Consider the following 15,374-nt stretch of genomic DNA (forward strand, 5'->3'; position numbering starts at 1 on the left):
TATGGTGGGAGGGGGGGGAGCCAACGATTCAGTGGTTCCCCTGGTGAGGGGTACCCGAGCTAGGAGGCCTTTTGAAATAGGCTTTAACATTCATTGGGTGGTAATGTTAGGTCTATGCTCGAAAGCATAGCCCTGGAGGTCCAGGTCTCCTTATTTTGCTCTTGCTGTTGTGGCAGGGCAAGGAATTTTGGCTAATTCTTGTTTAATGATTTTATTGCTCAGGTAACATGTTGTAACCACCTAAAATGAAGTTGTGGCCTTGTGTTTATACCAGTAAATATTTGTTAAACTTAAGGAATATGGTCTGGTCAAATTACTGTTGTTTACATTATTGTCAGATATAGGAGATGTCTCACATCCCCTGTTAATTGTTAGGGTCATAACCACCGCTTTGTGCATGGCTTACCTCAGGGCAGTTTTACATATGTTAAAAGGATCATTTTTATGCAGGACTAAAAGCCTTAGTCTTTGAGATTATTATCTTATTTATGTAATTTCAGCAGTTTAGTCATGAGCAAATCAAACCAATCAAATTTCGTTTATACTACTAATTTCCTGCCAAGTTAGCCACAAGTGCTGAATGGAATACCTTTGGCAGAGGTGTGTGTTAGGCATGCATATGTCACATCTTGCTGTGAAGCTGTGCACAATGGATAGAAAAAAAAGTATTTATGCAGGCAAGAGGCAGGAAACCTGAACATAGCTGCATAACCTGTAGTCAAAGCAAGGTTTTTTGTTTGGCTTTGTAAGAATGTATTATTTACATTCAGGAAACAATTTCATAACCTTTCCTGCAAAGAAACAATTTCTATCCCAAACCCAGGACTGTTAAGGTGGCACCACAACCATAGTTCCACTGCATCCACACCCCTTCCCCTTTTGAGTTATTGGCTCTGGTCCAATCAGAACTTTCTGTACCATCCTGGAACATGACAGCAATGGGGAAATTCCATTGATTTGATAGTATGTGCTTTGAACAGAGAAACTTCTCATGGGGCTGAGTAACAAGCCCTGTAACAAATCTAACCATTAGATTTTTTTGGAGTGTAATATTCAAAGCTATATTAAGGGGTATAAATCCCCAATATTCAGCCAGTGACAGCCAGCATTTAAGTACTGGCCATTGTCTGCTAAATTAGCCCCAGTTATTCAATGTTGGGGCTGTCCAGGCCAGTGGTGTAGCCCACACAGATGATTTAGGGTGGGCCTGAAATAAACTAGGTGGGCCTTCATTGCTACCTCCTCCTTGGAACCCCACCCCTACCCAAATCAAAGAAATACCTGAGCTTGTAGGGATTACTACTACTACTACTTAACATTTCTAGAGCGCTACTAGGGTTACGCAGCGCTGTACAGTTTAACAAAAAAGGCCAGTCCCTGCTCAAAAGAGCTTACAATCTAATGGGCGAAATGTCGAGTTGGAGCAGTCTAGATTTCCTGAATAGAAGTATGGTGGTTAGGTGCCGAAGGCGACATTGAAGAGGTGGGCTTTGAGTAAGGATTTGAAGATGGGCAGGGAGGGGGCCTGGCGTATGGGCTCAGGGAGTTTATTCCAGGCATGGGGTGGGGTGAGGCGAGGCAGAAAGTAGTAGTAGTTGTAGGGATCCGCAAGGCCCACCAGCCAAAGACCTCTTTCTCACTGAACAGACTCGTAAAACTTAGGCTGCAGGCAGTAGTGTCCCTGCACTGCCACTACATATTCAGGTTTGCGCATGCAGGAGTGGGGGGGGGGGGGGGGGGGGGGGGGTTAGGGATGGCAGTAAGAGGATACTACTGCCTGAAATCCAAAAGTCCTGTTCAGTAAGGAGGAGGTCTTTGGCTTGTGGGGCTTGCAAATCCCCACCACCCACACTAAGGAAGCACCAAATTTGGGTGGCCCAGGCAATACCACTGTTCCAAGCATGTGATGGCTGCCAACTGTTATGAGGGTCCCAGGCAATATTCACCCATGACCGGTAGAACATCCTTTTGTGGGCTCTGACTTAATGTCAGTTGGGTCCCATATAAGGACTCCTCCCCCCCCCCCACACACTCCTGCCACCCCCCCAGCAATAGAGGCTCCCCAACATGTTCGTATCCCCCTCCCGGCCCCTCTCCTCAAAACATCCTGACTGCCCGAAGTCCCAGTTGACCCACCTGGGTCTACCTTATCTTCCAGGCTGACCCTAGAGGATGCAGCCATCATTTTTGAGCAGGAGCGAGTAAAGTTCACTCCTGCCCTGCATAACACTAGACCACCACAGCAATTAAGGTAGGCCCAGGTTGGGGGTCAGGACATGAGCAGGACAAGCTGCCTGTACATATCATCTGTACCAGTAGAATGTATAATACAATTACAAACACAAATCTACGGGTAGTTTTTTTTTTTTGAGAGAGAGACTGTTGTTAAACATTTACCAGCACACCATTATGTGAATGCTTATTTTTCTAGTCAGTATTGGAGTTCATTTCTTTTCTAATATAAACTGTAGATCCTACACCACTCTGCTCTGCCTTGGCAGCTAGAGCAGTTTAGCAAACTACAGGGTCAATTGAAGAAAGTCCAGCTAAAGTTAGGTGTCAAAATTTTGTATGCTAAGGGCCGGACTCTGTATATGGTGTCTAAAATGTAGGCACATTGGAATAATGCCTGTAGTGCTATTCTATAGGCAGATACACACGTGTGCACTTTATAGAATAGGGTCACAACTTACACACGTGCCAATTAAGCACCAATCAAGAGCCAATTAGGTAATTAAGTTACACACATAAGTAGTACTATTCTATAACTACACATGCAATTTCACACAATTGATAGAATTAGAGGGTATGTGTGTATTTGCACATTTTATAAATTATGTACATACATCGCAGCTCTGCCCAAACTATCCTCCTGGGAATGCCAATAGGCAATGTACTTATGAATACACATCTTATTACTGTATGCACCATTTTGTAAAAGGTGTTTTCCATGTGTAAAACAGGCCTTAATAAAATTACCTCCCCCTATGTGTCTGTAAAGCACCGTGTCACCTGTTAACACTATACAAATAAGAATAGCTACTACCAGGTGACACGGTGCTTTACAGACACGTAGGGGTAATTTGCAGGTTTTCCACACCTAATGCCTATTTTACATGAAGAAAAGAATCATTTTTTTAGCTTGGGTGGAACGAAATGGCATGTTTTTTCATCTTTGTGCATTTTTATAAGTAGTGAATTTTCTCGTGATGCTTTGCAACCAAGGCTGGGATTCTGGTGCCTTCATTTGCAGTGATCTGGTGCTTTTCCTATTTCCATTTTAAATCCCCCCACCCAAACAACATATATAGTCCAGTCATTATGCTGGCTGTCCATTGCTGGGAACCATGCACCAGGGTTATTTCCAGAATCCTAATTATGGGTACTCAATCTACCACTCTCTCGCTTTCCCCCAGCAGAGCCTGTGAACGTTTCCTCTGTAGCATCCTCACTCAACACAAACAGAAGGCCTGATGTGGGTGGTAACCAAACCCTGGTCTCTCTGCACAGCAGTATACTACAAAGCCTCTCAGCCAGCTCTAGGTTATGTTTCTATAACTGTTAAAAGAAACTTTCCAAATTATCTACTAAATGTGTCTGTATCTACTAGATTATACCTTAAAGCAAGATATTGTGAGATAATTATGGCAATTACCTGTCAATATCAGAGTTCATGATTAACTAATTTGCTAGATTGTTTCAATGTCTGGAAGCTTACAGTGATAAGCAAATGAGATGTAAAAGTGAAAAGCTTAGAGAACTCCACTGTTCTCCATATTTGCTATTCTCTTGTTTTTCCTTTTGTAATTTGGCTGTAACTGATAGTAAAGAGGACCAATTATTCTGAAAGACTTCTCTTTGTGATCTGAGGGAACTGCCTGTGCAGATAAGACCAAGCACCAGGCCTTATAGGAAAATCTGGCGATTTGGCAGGTCCTCGTCTCATGCACTGGCTTCATATCAGTGTAGCTGCTGCCCTTGGGAATGTTATCAGTATAAAAAAATGAGCCCTTAATCATGAAATGAAGTCAACCAGAAAGGCTCAGGCACATTGAGCATTACCTCTTCACAAAGATTTCTCATTAAGGCTGAGTGAGGCCCGAATGAAAGACACACTCCCTTAACGCAGACCAGTATTCTGAAACAATGACTTTCTACTGTTCTCTTCCTCTTTGAAAGGAAGCTGACTGCTGCTAGAGGTTTGTAACAAGGCAGAGTGTCCCTCGGGTGCACAAAGCTGCCATCATTGCACCCAACAAGTTTGTGCCGGGGGGGGGGGGGGGGGATCAGCAGGGTGGGAGCGCAAAGAAGACCCAAATGTGATCTTCGGTTGGCGATTAGGAAGAGCACAAAGTCCCACTTCAACACTTGATGAGCACAGGCTATCTTACCGGCAATCCCTAGCTCCCGGTTCATAATTTTGCTGTGAGACATCTGAGCGTCAGGTAAAGGCGCTGGGCTTCTCCCTCAGTGGCCAACGGTCTTTGCAGGCTGCATCCTGTTTGTGGGCTGAGGCAGCTAAGCAGTGCTTCGCGAGGGGGAGCAAGGCTGATGGTCTGGGAGGTAATCCTTGAGGGCCTTGGGACATGCACCAATGGGGACGGGAGGGTGGAGTCGAGACAGGCATTAGTTGGAGCCTTCAGGTGCGTGAGGCAGAGCGTTTACCAGGTCTTCAGGCTGCAGAGAAGAAACATGTTAAGTGTTATGCGGCAGTTGGGGGCAGCGTTTCAGCACAATAATCAGGTGTCTCCTGGGAGTATGGTGTTTTGTGCTGAAGATGCCGCATGATGGAACAAGTCCCAGACTGGGAGCTTGAATTGTGTGCACTGTCAGGTGCTCAGAGTGAGAGACAAGAAAAAAGGAAAAAAAAAAAAAAAAAAGCGATGAGGTGGCCTACTGGTTAGACTGCTAAACCTATTAGCCTTGGGGTGGTGAGTTCAAATCCCATCACTGCTTCCTTTCTTATTAGTGTGTCTGGGCTCCCATATGGCCGCAAACTGGACATGGCTAATACTAATGGCTTCAATGGAGTTGCATGGGTAACCACAGTCACATTCCCCTGGTGGTCATGTTGGTGAGGTATCAGGGGGCAGACATATTGGGCCAGGGCAGCAGTCATCTTGATAGGGTAGAACAGCAGAGCAATTGGTGGCCATATTGGGAAGGTCTAGATATATGGCCATATGGGTAGCCCCTGGGTTGGCCATTTTGAGGTAAAAAAAAAAAAAAGAGAAGACAAATTTTCTGTGCTTAGATGGTATAATTCAGTGGGCAGCACTGGCTGTGGTTCAAGCCCTGTCGTAGCTACAGGTTTGGATATATGTTGATGTACTCATATTTATGCAGCTAGAATTGTTTTGTTTCTTCAGTCTATTCAGATTTTCTTTTTCCTTAAACAATCCCCGCCACACAATGGAGAAGGAGGCCGGCATGGTCACAGAACAAGAAACTGTGGGACAACCACATTGACCAAGGAAGGACAGCAGCTGCTTAACCCACAGGAATCTACAAGAGTGGGAACCATAGTGAAAGAGTAGAGGAACAGCTCTTGGAAGTGATGTAGAGAAGCACGGGCAGCGGCAATCTTCCCAAGAAAGGGAACAAGGCAAGCTTGCTGAGACAGAACAGTGATCCAGCTACAGTTGAAATGTCTCCCAAGATACAGAGCAAGAGGAAGAAAAGTGCTGCAGGGACACAAAGGAAGGCGTCACGGGGGGAGGAGTCACTGAATGATTGAACCCTGTGAATACCCAGCAACAACCGTCAGTGGCAGCAGGCAACACAGACCCATATCCCCCAAGTTGCGGTATGGGGCACGCCAGCTACACACATACCTGCTACTTCTTTGTACTGGCCTGCAGCCAATTGTTTACCCTGGCTGTACAACCCCTCAGGTGCCATCTCATGGGGCAGATGCTTCCCTAGCAGGAAACCCCGGGCCCAGCTTCGGATAGTGGCATTCTTTCCCCCAAACCACAATGTGTCTTTATCATGCTGGTTGGGCTTACCCCCACATATTCCAATGTACAGTGTGGCTGAGTTAAGGCCCTCCACTGTCCACTTTCCAAACACTGGGCCAATACCTTCTAGCTACACTTGTCAGACATTGCTGTAGTGGAGGAGTGGCCTAGTGGTAACAGCACTGGTTTTGCAATCCAGAGGTGGCCAGTTCAAATCCCACTGCTGCTCCTTGTGATCTTGGGCAAGTCACTTAACCCTCCATTGCCTCAGGTACAGACTTAGATTGTGAGCCCTCCTGGGACAGAGGAATATCCAGTGTATCTGAATGTAACTCGCCTTGAGCTACTACTGAAAAAAGGTGTGAGCAAAAATCTAAATAAATAAATAAATTATAGCCAGCTTCATGGCAGTTATAATGCGGCTCATAAGACCACACCAACACATTTCTATGAGAATAACTGAGAATGCAATTGTACTCACATGGGTAGCTGATTGGTTGAGAGGCATTGCAAGCATCCAATGCGATGGCTGAGGCTCGAGCACCTTCTTCAGAGGTGGCTACAGGTAATAATAATAGTTCTATAGTAACCACAGAAGTCCGCCCATTACTGACTTTACTACTACTATAACTACTATTTCTATAGTGTTACTAGATGCACGCAACGCTGTACACGTTATATGCAGGTAAATTCTCTGACCCTAGAGGGCTCACAATCTAAGTTGTTTTTGTACCTGGGGCAATGGAGGGTTAAGAGAGTTGCCCAAGGTCACAAGGAACTGCAGTGAGAATCAAGCCCAGGTTGTCAGGATCAAAACTCATTGCACTAACCATTAGGCTACCCCTTCATTCAATTTGCCTCCTAATTACCATTGTTACCATTTAGTCTACGATAAGCTTTTTTTGATTGAATCTTTCTAAATAGGATTCTTATGTGTTTATCCCACGCATTTTTGAATTCCATTATGGTTTTCATCTCCACCACCTGCCACAAGAGGGCATTCCATCTCCCTCTCGGTGAAAAAAATACGTCCTGACATTATTCCTGAGTTGGCCTCCCTTCAACCTCAATTCATATCCTCTAGTTCTACCACCTTCCCATTTCTGGAAAAAGTTTGTTTGTGGATTAATACCTTTCAGATATCTGAACGTCGGTATCATATCACCCCTGGTTCTCCTTTCCTCCAGGGTATACATGTTCAGGTCATCAATTATTCTAGTATACTGAAGTGCTATGCAAATGTTTACAGAGGGCAGGGTGCAACTCTAACAACTTTGGGACCCATTCATTCAGAATAGGTGATGCCACCAGAGCAGCAGCGGAAGGGCTTTGCTCTGTGGCAATCAAGAGAATAGGTAGATGGAACTCAGAGGCATATAAAGACTTATGGGAGAGCTGAGTTCCCTGATGACCCCCAGTCTCTCGTTAATGTAACCTTATGTTTTACTACATGGGTTGCCTTTGGGGCAAAAACCGTGTGGATTGTTAGCCACTCTTTTGTCAAATGGGTCACCCGCCGATCTGAAGCAGGACCTTAAGGCCCTCATCTTGGTCTGGCTCCCAAAGGCATGAGAATACACTGGATGCGGGTTGGGGGAATGAGACAGGCTCACCTCATTCCAATCCTCCAGCACAGATCGACCGAGCTGGCCTCCCCCAGTATCATTGTCATACATCTAGGTGGTAACAAATTGGGAGTCCAGTCTTGCATTGAATTGGTGGAAATGGCTAGACATGACTTGTCCGTCATTTCATAGCTTTTCGCTCGCACCATAATTATTTGGTTAGACATCATACCCAGATTGTGCCACAAACAGTTGAGGCTATGGGGGAGAGAAAGGAAGAAAGTTAATAGATTGCAACATGGGTTTTCCAGCTTAGGGGCCTGCAGGTATTGCATACATGGGCTGAGGAGCTCTGTGAAGGGTGTTACTAGAAGGATAATGTTCATCTTTCTGACACTGGGAATGATCTGTTCAACAATGATTTCCAAAACATACTTGAGAATGTATTCTTTGCCACAACTGAGCGCAGCTGATTGGTAGCTGGCCCAGAGCAACTAAACTGGGCTGGTGGAGGGTGTACCTGAGCCAGAATTGAGAGGAAGTTTGCAGCTAAGATAGTTGCTCCTCAAGTTGAACCCCCCTTGCTGGGCTGCACGGGAGTTCTGTTTTGAGAATTATCAGTCTTGCTGATGGCAGCAGAATGGGAAATGCTAAGTTGAAGCTGAGAAGCTTTTAGTTGGCTCATGTGCTCTATCTTCACAAATAGAATGTTTTAAATAAAGCTGCGGCCAAGTTGTTGTCATTTCAGTCACACAAGTGTGTGTGCTTATTTATACAAGTTATATAGAGGTATTGGGGCGAGGTTGAGGAGTCACAGTTGCCTATGTTAACTTAACTATCAGAATACTTTGCACTGAAAGTCTTGTACTATAGCACTGTGAAGAAATGTGCAGCTAGGTATGAGGTGATGAAATCAAACAGAAAGCTTTTCACACCTTCAGCTCCTGGACAATGGAAACAGAACACAAGCTGGAGCCATTGCACTACCGAAGCATTTTCTTGGGATAAGAAATAAGTTGCTCAGTTAAAATGTTCCCCAAGTGCCAAAAATAATTTCTAACCGCTTGATTGGTTGTTCCTTATCTATGAATAAACCTTTGTTATTTAGATTCTTCTTTTTATACAGTAATAATTTGAATAGGAAATAGACCTTCTTGTATTCAACCTTAAATTAACTGCACAGATCAAACATATAGTGAGACTCTGTTCTTTCCCTAGGAATCATTTTATACAGCACTTTGGACCAAACAGTGGGCTAGAGCTGTGCAAAAGGCATTTGTTCTTTTCAGCCCATGCCATGACTAGGTAGTCAGAGCTTGCAGTCCATTTAGAGTGTAAAATTTTGTATACAAAATCTTGAACGGCATGAGTCCAATTTACTTACGCCCCTGTTCACTAAACCACGCTAGCCCATTCACTTTGAATGGGCTGTGTTGGCATTGCTGCGGGGCTTAGTAAACAGGGGGGTTAGTTTTTGTGCTATAAATAGACCAGGTAGATGGTGTGATGAGCCCCTTGGGCCAACAGCCCACTCCACTTAATCTCCCCCGACACAAGTATGAAGAAGTCACTTTTCTCAGTGCTCAGCATAAAATACCTTCTTCTGCTGAACCGCTAAGTTCCAACTATTCGTCCACGTGGGCCCCTTTCCCTGCTGTATCTTCTACCAACACAGCCCTGTAGCTTCTCACTGCCCCTGCAGTGCATTAATGTTCCAACAAAACACAGGCACAGCTTTCTGGAGCAGATTCACCCGGCAGTACTCAGGTCTTAAAAAGTCTCCTACATGGCCTCTTAAGTGTTTATACATTCCAACAGCATCTAGCACAAACATGCCTTAGAACTATTAAAGTTCCCACCCTATCTTTTCACTCTTTGCAAATAAAAATTAGCAACAGAAAAACATCTAGCTCTGGGGCTTTTCTATCTCTGCCTCCAGAGCTGGGGCAGTCACCTCCCTTGCAGTGTTCCATAGACACTGGTCACCCACAGCTACCACAGCAGAAAAACAGTGCACTGTAGCTAGCCCTAAGCACTGCCACCCCAAAACAACCAATATTATTTAAGGACTTATCTCAGTACCTTTTGGGGTTAGTATAAAAAGGGGAGTTTCCACTTCACTTCGGCTCACCGGCCTCTACTGGTTCCATGTGCTCGAACCACATTCCTTTTCAGAGGGTCTTGGCACAGCCCTTACTTTGGGGTCCATTCTTGTCCCGGGTTGGGTAGCCTGTCCACTCCTGGCTGGCCTTTCTTTCTGTGTAAGGGCTTCTGTCTCTGGGGTACCTCCACTACCCTATGGGTCAGTTCCTTGAGACTCCAACCTCTGTCTTTCTATCTGGAAGGCTTGGTGTAGCTGAGACCATTCGGCATCCTTTTCTGCTATCTATTGTTCCTTCTCAGGCACACCCTCCTTTTGGGCTTTTATTAACTCCTCACTCACTTCTTTACTTTTGTGAACTTTACTCCATTTGAGCTCTAGCTCCCTAGCCAAATTATCCACTACCGCTTGCCACCCTCTTTTCTGTAGATAACTCATTATCCTGGGACTTTTGGAGTGCTGCTCCTAGCGACTATGTTCCTGGACTGCTCAAACTGTTCCATAACACCTGCTAACATTTGAACCCAGCCTATATTTGCCTTCAAAACCCATTGCCGTTCCCACTTTAATGTCCCCTCATTAGGGTTAACCATCCTCAAGCATCTACTTCAGACTCTATCTGGGTAACTCTCTCTTTTAATATCTTCTTCATAGAGTTCATGTGATTGCCATGGCTGGGAGCAGAAGCACTCTATGATCGCTCCCGGGATTTCCCCGCTGAACTTAAACTAATCTGCTTGTTATCCGTCAAATCTGACCTAAATAACACCAAAGGGATCTAGAGAGCACTTTATATGGCCTCAAAGCAGCTGCGTAGGGAGCGGGATAAGCTCTGGACGGTGGAGACTAAGATGGTGGATTCACGTGGTACCTTGAGCCCTCCAAGGAACAGCATGTGGACTGCTGAGTTAGTGGCGGAGGTTAAAACAGCAGTGGAAGAAGAACTAGACTCTAAATTACAAACCTTGCTGGATAGGACCAAAGAGGCTCACAAACGCCTGGACAGTATATGTTTAGAACTTGACGCAGGTCTGAACAGAACTTTGACGCTGTAGAACAGAGCCATTTGCAGAAAAAAGTGGCGGATTTGGAGAGCAAGCTGGACAATTTGGAAAATCGTTCACGGCGCAATAATCTGCAATTAGTAGGATTACCTGAGTCGGTTGGTGTAACAGACCTCGTGGGATTTCTAGAAACATGGCTACCATCAGCACTACATCTTGGAGACAAGATGCCTCATTTTCGGATCGAACGAGCTCATAGATTGGGGCCCTTGAATTCCTCGAGAGATAAGCCACGAGTGGTGATTCTAAAGATTTTTAATTATACACATAAACAAATGATTCTGTAGGCCATTCGAGGAGGCAAAGCATTAACATATCAAAATGTTAAGGTGCTGTGTTTTCAAGATTATTCAGTTCAGCAGCAGAGGAAAGCTTATGGATCGGCTTGTTCCGCCTTCTTTAAGATGAACATTCGATTTGCCTTACTTTACCCAGCAATACTTAGGGTCACCCATGGAGGGAAAACATCTCTATTTACCACACCGGGAGAGGCTTTGGCTTTTGTGGAGTCTTTACCTCGGGTTTCCTCCTCGCCGGATGCAGACCCAGGAGACACCTGAAGTGCCGCAAGTGTTGAATTACTTCCTTTGGACAAACTGTTCATGGAGGGTGATATTCTTGGAGAACATTTGATTGATTCAACATATGCGTATTATTGGAAACACTCCCTGCTCATATTTGTAATATGCAGTATCTTGCCCTTACCCACCCCTTCCTTTTGTCCCCCCCCCCCCCCACCTTTCCCCTCCCTCCCCCCTTTTTATTTCTCTCCACCATTTGCGGACCATCATCATGGCGAGCAGGATGTAGACTTGTAACCTTGATCTCTAATTCAAAAATGGATTTGAGTGTGGCGGGGAGGTGAGATGACATTACAACATAACGAGGCCAAGGCGCTATATTCCTGTGCACACCTCGTGTACGCTCACCGACACAAGAAAATTTTGCTTGCTCATTACTGTCTTATCTAGGAAAGAATTTGCACTTCATGGGGGGCAGCATCCAGAGACATGTGCATTGGTACACAGGTTGGACATAAGCCTACAATAACTTGGATGTGGTGAATTCTTTGCTAATTTAAGTAATTTGGTCCTAGTTAAAGACTTGCTAACAGAGAGAATCTGATACAATTTTACATTAGATTTGTGTTTGCTACTGATGCTTTTGTGTTTTTTAGTATGTACCCTCCCCCCTTTCCTGTTTTTTTCAACTTTCGTGGTTAAGCCGTTCACATTACCCATCTCTTCTATCAGTTTACTATGCTATTTTATTATACCAAGGTTAATTGGACTGTTGGGTGATGCTTTGGATATCGAACTGCAGATATATTGTTTATATGGTTCACACAGATCGATCTGCATCTGCTTCGGCAGAGTATATGTTGCTACCTCGATACATGGGGCATGACCTTATAGTTGCATATTGGATAATCGCCAGGGTAGTAGGAGACAGAGCCTAAACATCTGAAGGAGGGACGCTGTAGGGGCCAGATTGGAGAGGGGGGGGGGGAGCTAGTTATGTGGGTGAATACTTATAACCATTATCTAGGTTACTTTGCACGATAGCTTCCCTCCCCCCCTTTCTCCCTTTTTTTTCCTTCTCTCTCTCTTAGTGCTTGTATGATGCTGAAGAATTGGAGCTGTGTAAGACACCGGATATCTGGTTAGGTGAGATGGATAGGGGAGAATAGAATGTTTGGTAGGTACAATAGCTTCACTTAGAGGGAACTTTATGTTTGAATGGTGGGTGAGTAATCTGAGATATGCCATGCTTGCAGAGTACGGTTAAGATGATGTGGGAATATTGGGGGGGGGGGGGGGGGGGGGTTACTTGTTGGTACATGGGATTGGTACTCTTTGGGGTAGTTAGCCTGTACCAGGTTGGTTGTCATTGATGTGTGATTGGGATAGGGCTATTTTGGGGTGGATTTAGTTTAGAGGGTAATATAATTTGTTTGGTAGAGGATGATTGGTAGTCCTGGGATGGATGTGTTGGAATTAGAGGCTAATAGGTGGGAAGGGTGATCAAGACGTGACAACTCTTCGGAGTAGGTGGGGGTTAGATTGGAAGGGGGGGACTTGCAAGGGTATATAAGGGTGGGAGGGGGGGGGAGATGGGGGAGGGGATTTTGGTAGAGGAGGGGGGAAATACTGTGATCTATAAGGAAGGGGGGAAGGGTGGTTTGATATGGAATCGATACAAGGGACATATGTGGACCAAGGACTGTGGAGAAGACAACATTGGGATAGCCGGGTGTGTTGGTGGCTGGGACGACATACCTGGATGCTAAGACAGCTAAATTTGCATTGTTGGTCCTACCTGGGGAGTGTTACATGATAAACTGGAAATTGTACTTCTAGATGGACTTGACACCATATTAAATATGGTCCCTAATGTTGCTCAGATATATACAGCTAACCTCCACACCCTTGCTACAAGGGAAGGAACTGCAATGGTGGAAAGGTTAAAACGTTACTTGGTTAGGGGGAGTTCATGAAGTGAAAATGACAGTACTGCCTAAATTGCTTTATCTTTTTATGATGCTGCCTATATCACTGCTGGCACAGTTTTTCTGCCAAATTAAATAGGAAACTTTTCACTTATAACTGGAAAAAGAACCCCCCTCGGGACAGAGAGGGGTGCTCTTTCACCCTAAGTCTAAGGGAAGCATGGAGGTACCAAATTTTCTCATTTATTATAGAGCAGCAGAGTTCAGAATATTGGCATATGGTTGAGTTGCACTCTAAAGAACTGGATCAGAATAGAGCAATAACAGATGAGGGAGATACCTCTTTGGGTGGTACCCTAGCTTCCTACTCAAGATTTGCAACTACTCACTAAAAGGCTTGACCCCTATCTCACCTAGCCCTAAGTATTTGGGCAGGCTCAGAGATGTAGATTTTTTTTCATGATAGGAATTATTTTTTTAGCCACTCCTATTCTATATGCACAGGGTATTCTGCTAGGTCAAGAGGATGTGAACACCATGGTGAAAGGAGTGGGTATAAACGACAAGAAGAATATGGCATTGGAAAAAGGATTATTTTTCAGTATGGGCAAATTAAGGGGGTCTTTTACTAAGGCGCACTTGCATTTTTGGCACGTGCTAAAATTGGGCATGTGCTAAACGTTAGAGACGCCCATAGGAATGCATCCGTGTCTCTAATGTTTATCTAACATAACGTAACCTTTATCTTGTCTTCCTCTCTTCAATAGTCCCTTATCCCTATGTGTCCTGTCTGTCCTACCCTTATCCCTTATTTGTCCTGTCTGTCCTGAATTAGATTGTAAGCTCTCTTGAGCAGGGACTGTCTCTTCTTCATGTTCAATTGTGAAGCGCTGCGTACGACTGGTAGCGCTATAGAAATGATTTGTAGTAGTAGTAGTAATGTTTAGCGCAAGCCTGTTTTTAGCGCGTGCTAAAAACAGCATGCCTTAGTAAAAGACCCCCCTAAGGATTTTATTCTGCAGAAAGCTGCCCCAGAATTAAAACTGGAAGAAACTTCTACTGAATTAGCCTTAAGTGGTGGTGGTTGAAGAAGGGGTGTATCTTGCCCTACTATTACAGGGGACTCCACCTATGAAACATATCACACAATGGGAAACTGAATTGGGAGAAAACTTAAATCTTTATTGAAGATATCTGTAATAGTAATCTTGTGGAAAATGGTTATAAATACTTTATAATACTATCTAGATATTATACACCCATACATCTTTCCTGAATCTATGGGAGGGGGTAATGAACTCTATTGGAGGAAATGTGGAAACAAAGCAATACTCCCCCAAATAGTAGAGTTCTTGATAAACCTGATTATACCTACTTGATGTCTGAATTGGCAGCTATAAAGGAGAATCTGATTAAGTTCTATAAAAATATGGGATACTTATAAAACCTAGAGAGATTGATCATAAGGAGGGAGAAGTCCTTAGAACTTAGCAATAGATTAAGTAATAAATTGTATTTAATAGGAAGAGTGGGTATATCTCACTAGTTTTGTAATTACTTGGGACGGGGGGGGGGGGGTAGGAGGAGAGAATTTCTTTAAGTTCCAAGATTATATTTATTTGTGTTCAGATACTGTTATGTTTCATAGCTGTTGATGTTAACGTTGTGTTGAAGTACTACCTATGTAATGACTGTTGCTTGAAAAGAATAAAATATTGAAAAGAAAGTTCCAAGGAAGCTAGGGAATTCAGATGGTATAAATATTTTAATTAAATCCATATCCAGTGCACTCTGGATGTTTTGTCCTACTGCAAGAGAAACAATAGAACATGGAGCGAGGAAACCAGTAGTAAAATGAAGTCTTGTGCTGTTAAAATAAAGCAAGATGACAAGAAACAAAATAGTTAAAAACCAGAGCAGAACAAGAAATCTGCCAGCAGAGTTTACCAATAGGTGCCACTGTGGAGCTGGAATATAACCTCCCTTTAATCACCCTAAACAAATGTGATATTGTACATGTGCAATACAATATTACTGTTGCTGTTTCAGAATTTTACACCAAACTTTAAAATGCTTGTCTTTTCCCAGCTACTTCTGAGTGGTAATTAACCTCATACTAACTTCCCAGGACCTCCTATTCCAGACGCTGACCTCTTACGCCATCTCCTTCAAGGTAGCTGAAGGGCTTTTATCTTGCACCTTTTATCAGCCTGAATGCCTCCCTGCTTATCATCA

Source organism: Microcaecilia unicolor, chromosome 11 (genome assembly GCF_901765095.1).
Source record: "Microcaecilia unicolor chromosome 11, aMicUni1.1, whole genome shotgun sequence".
Taxonomy (NCBI): domain Eukaryota; kingdom Metazoa; phylum Chordata; class Amphibia; order Gymnophiona; family Siphonopidae; genus Microcaecilia; species Microcaecilia unicolor.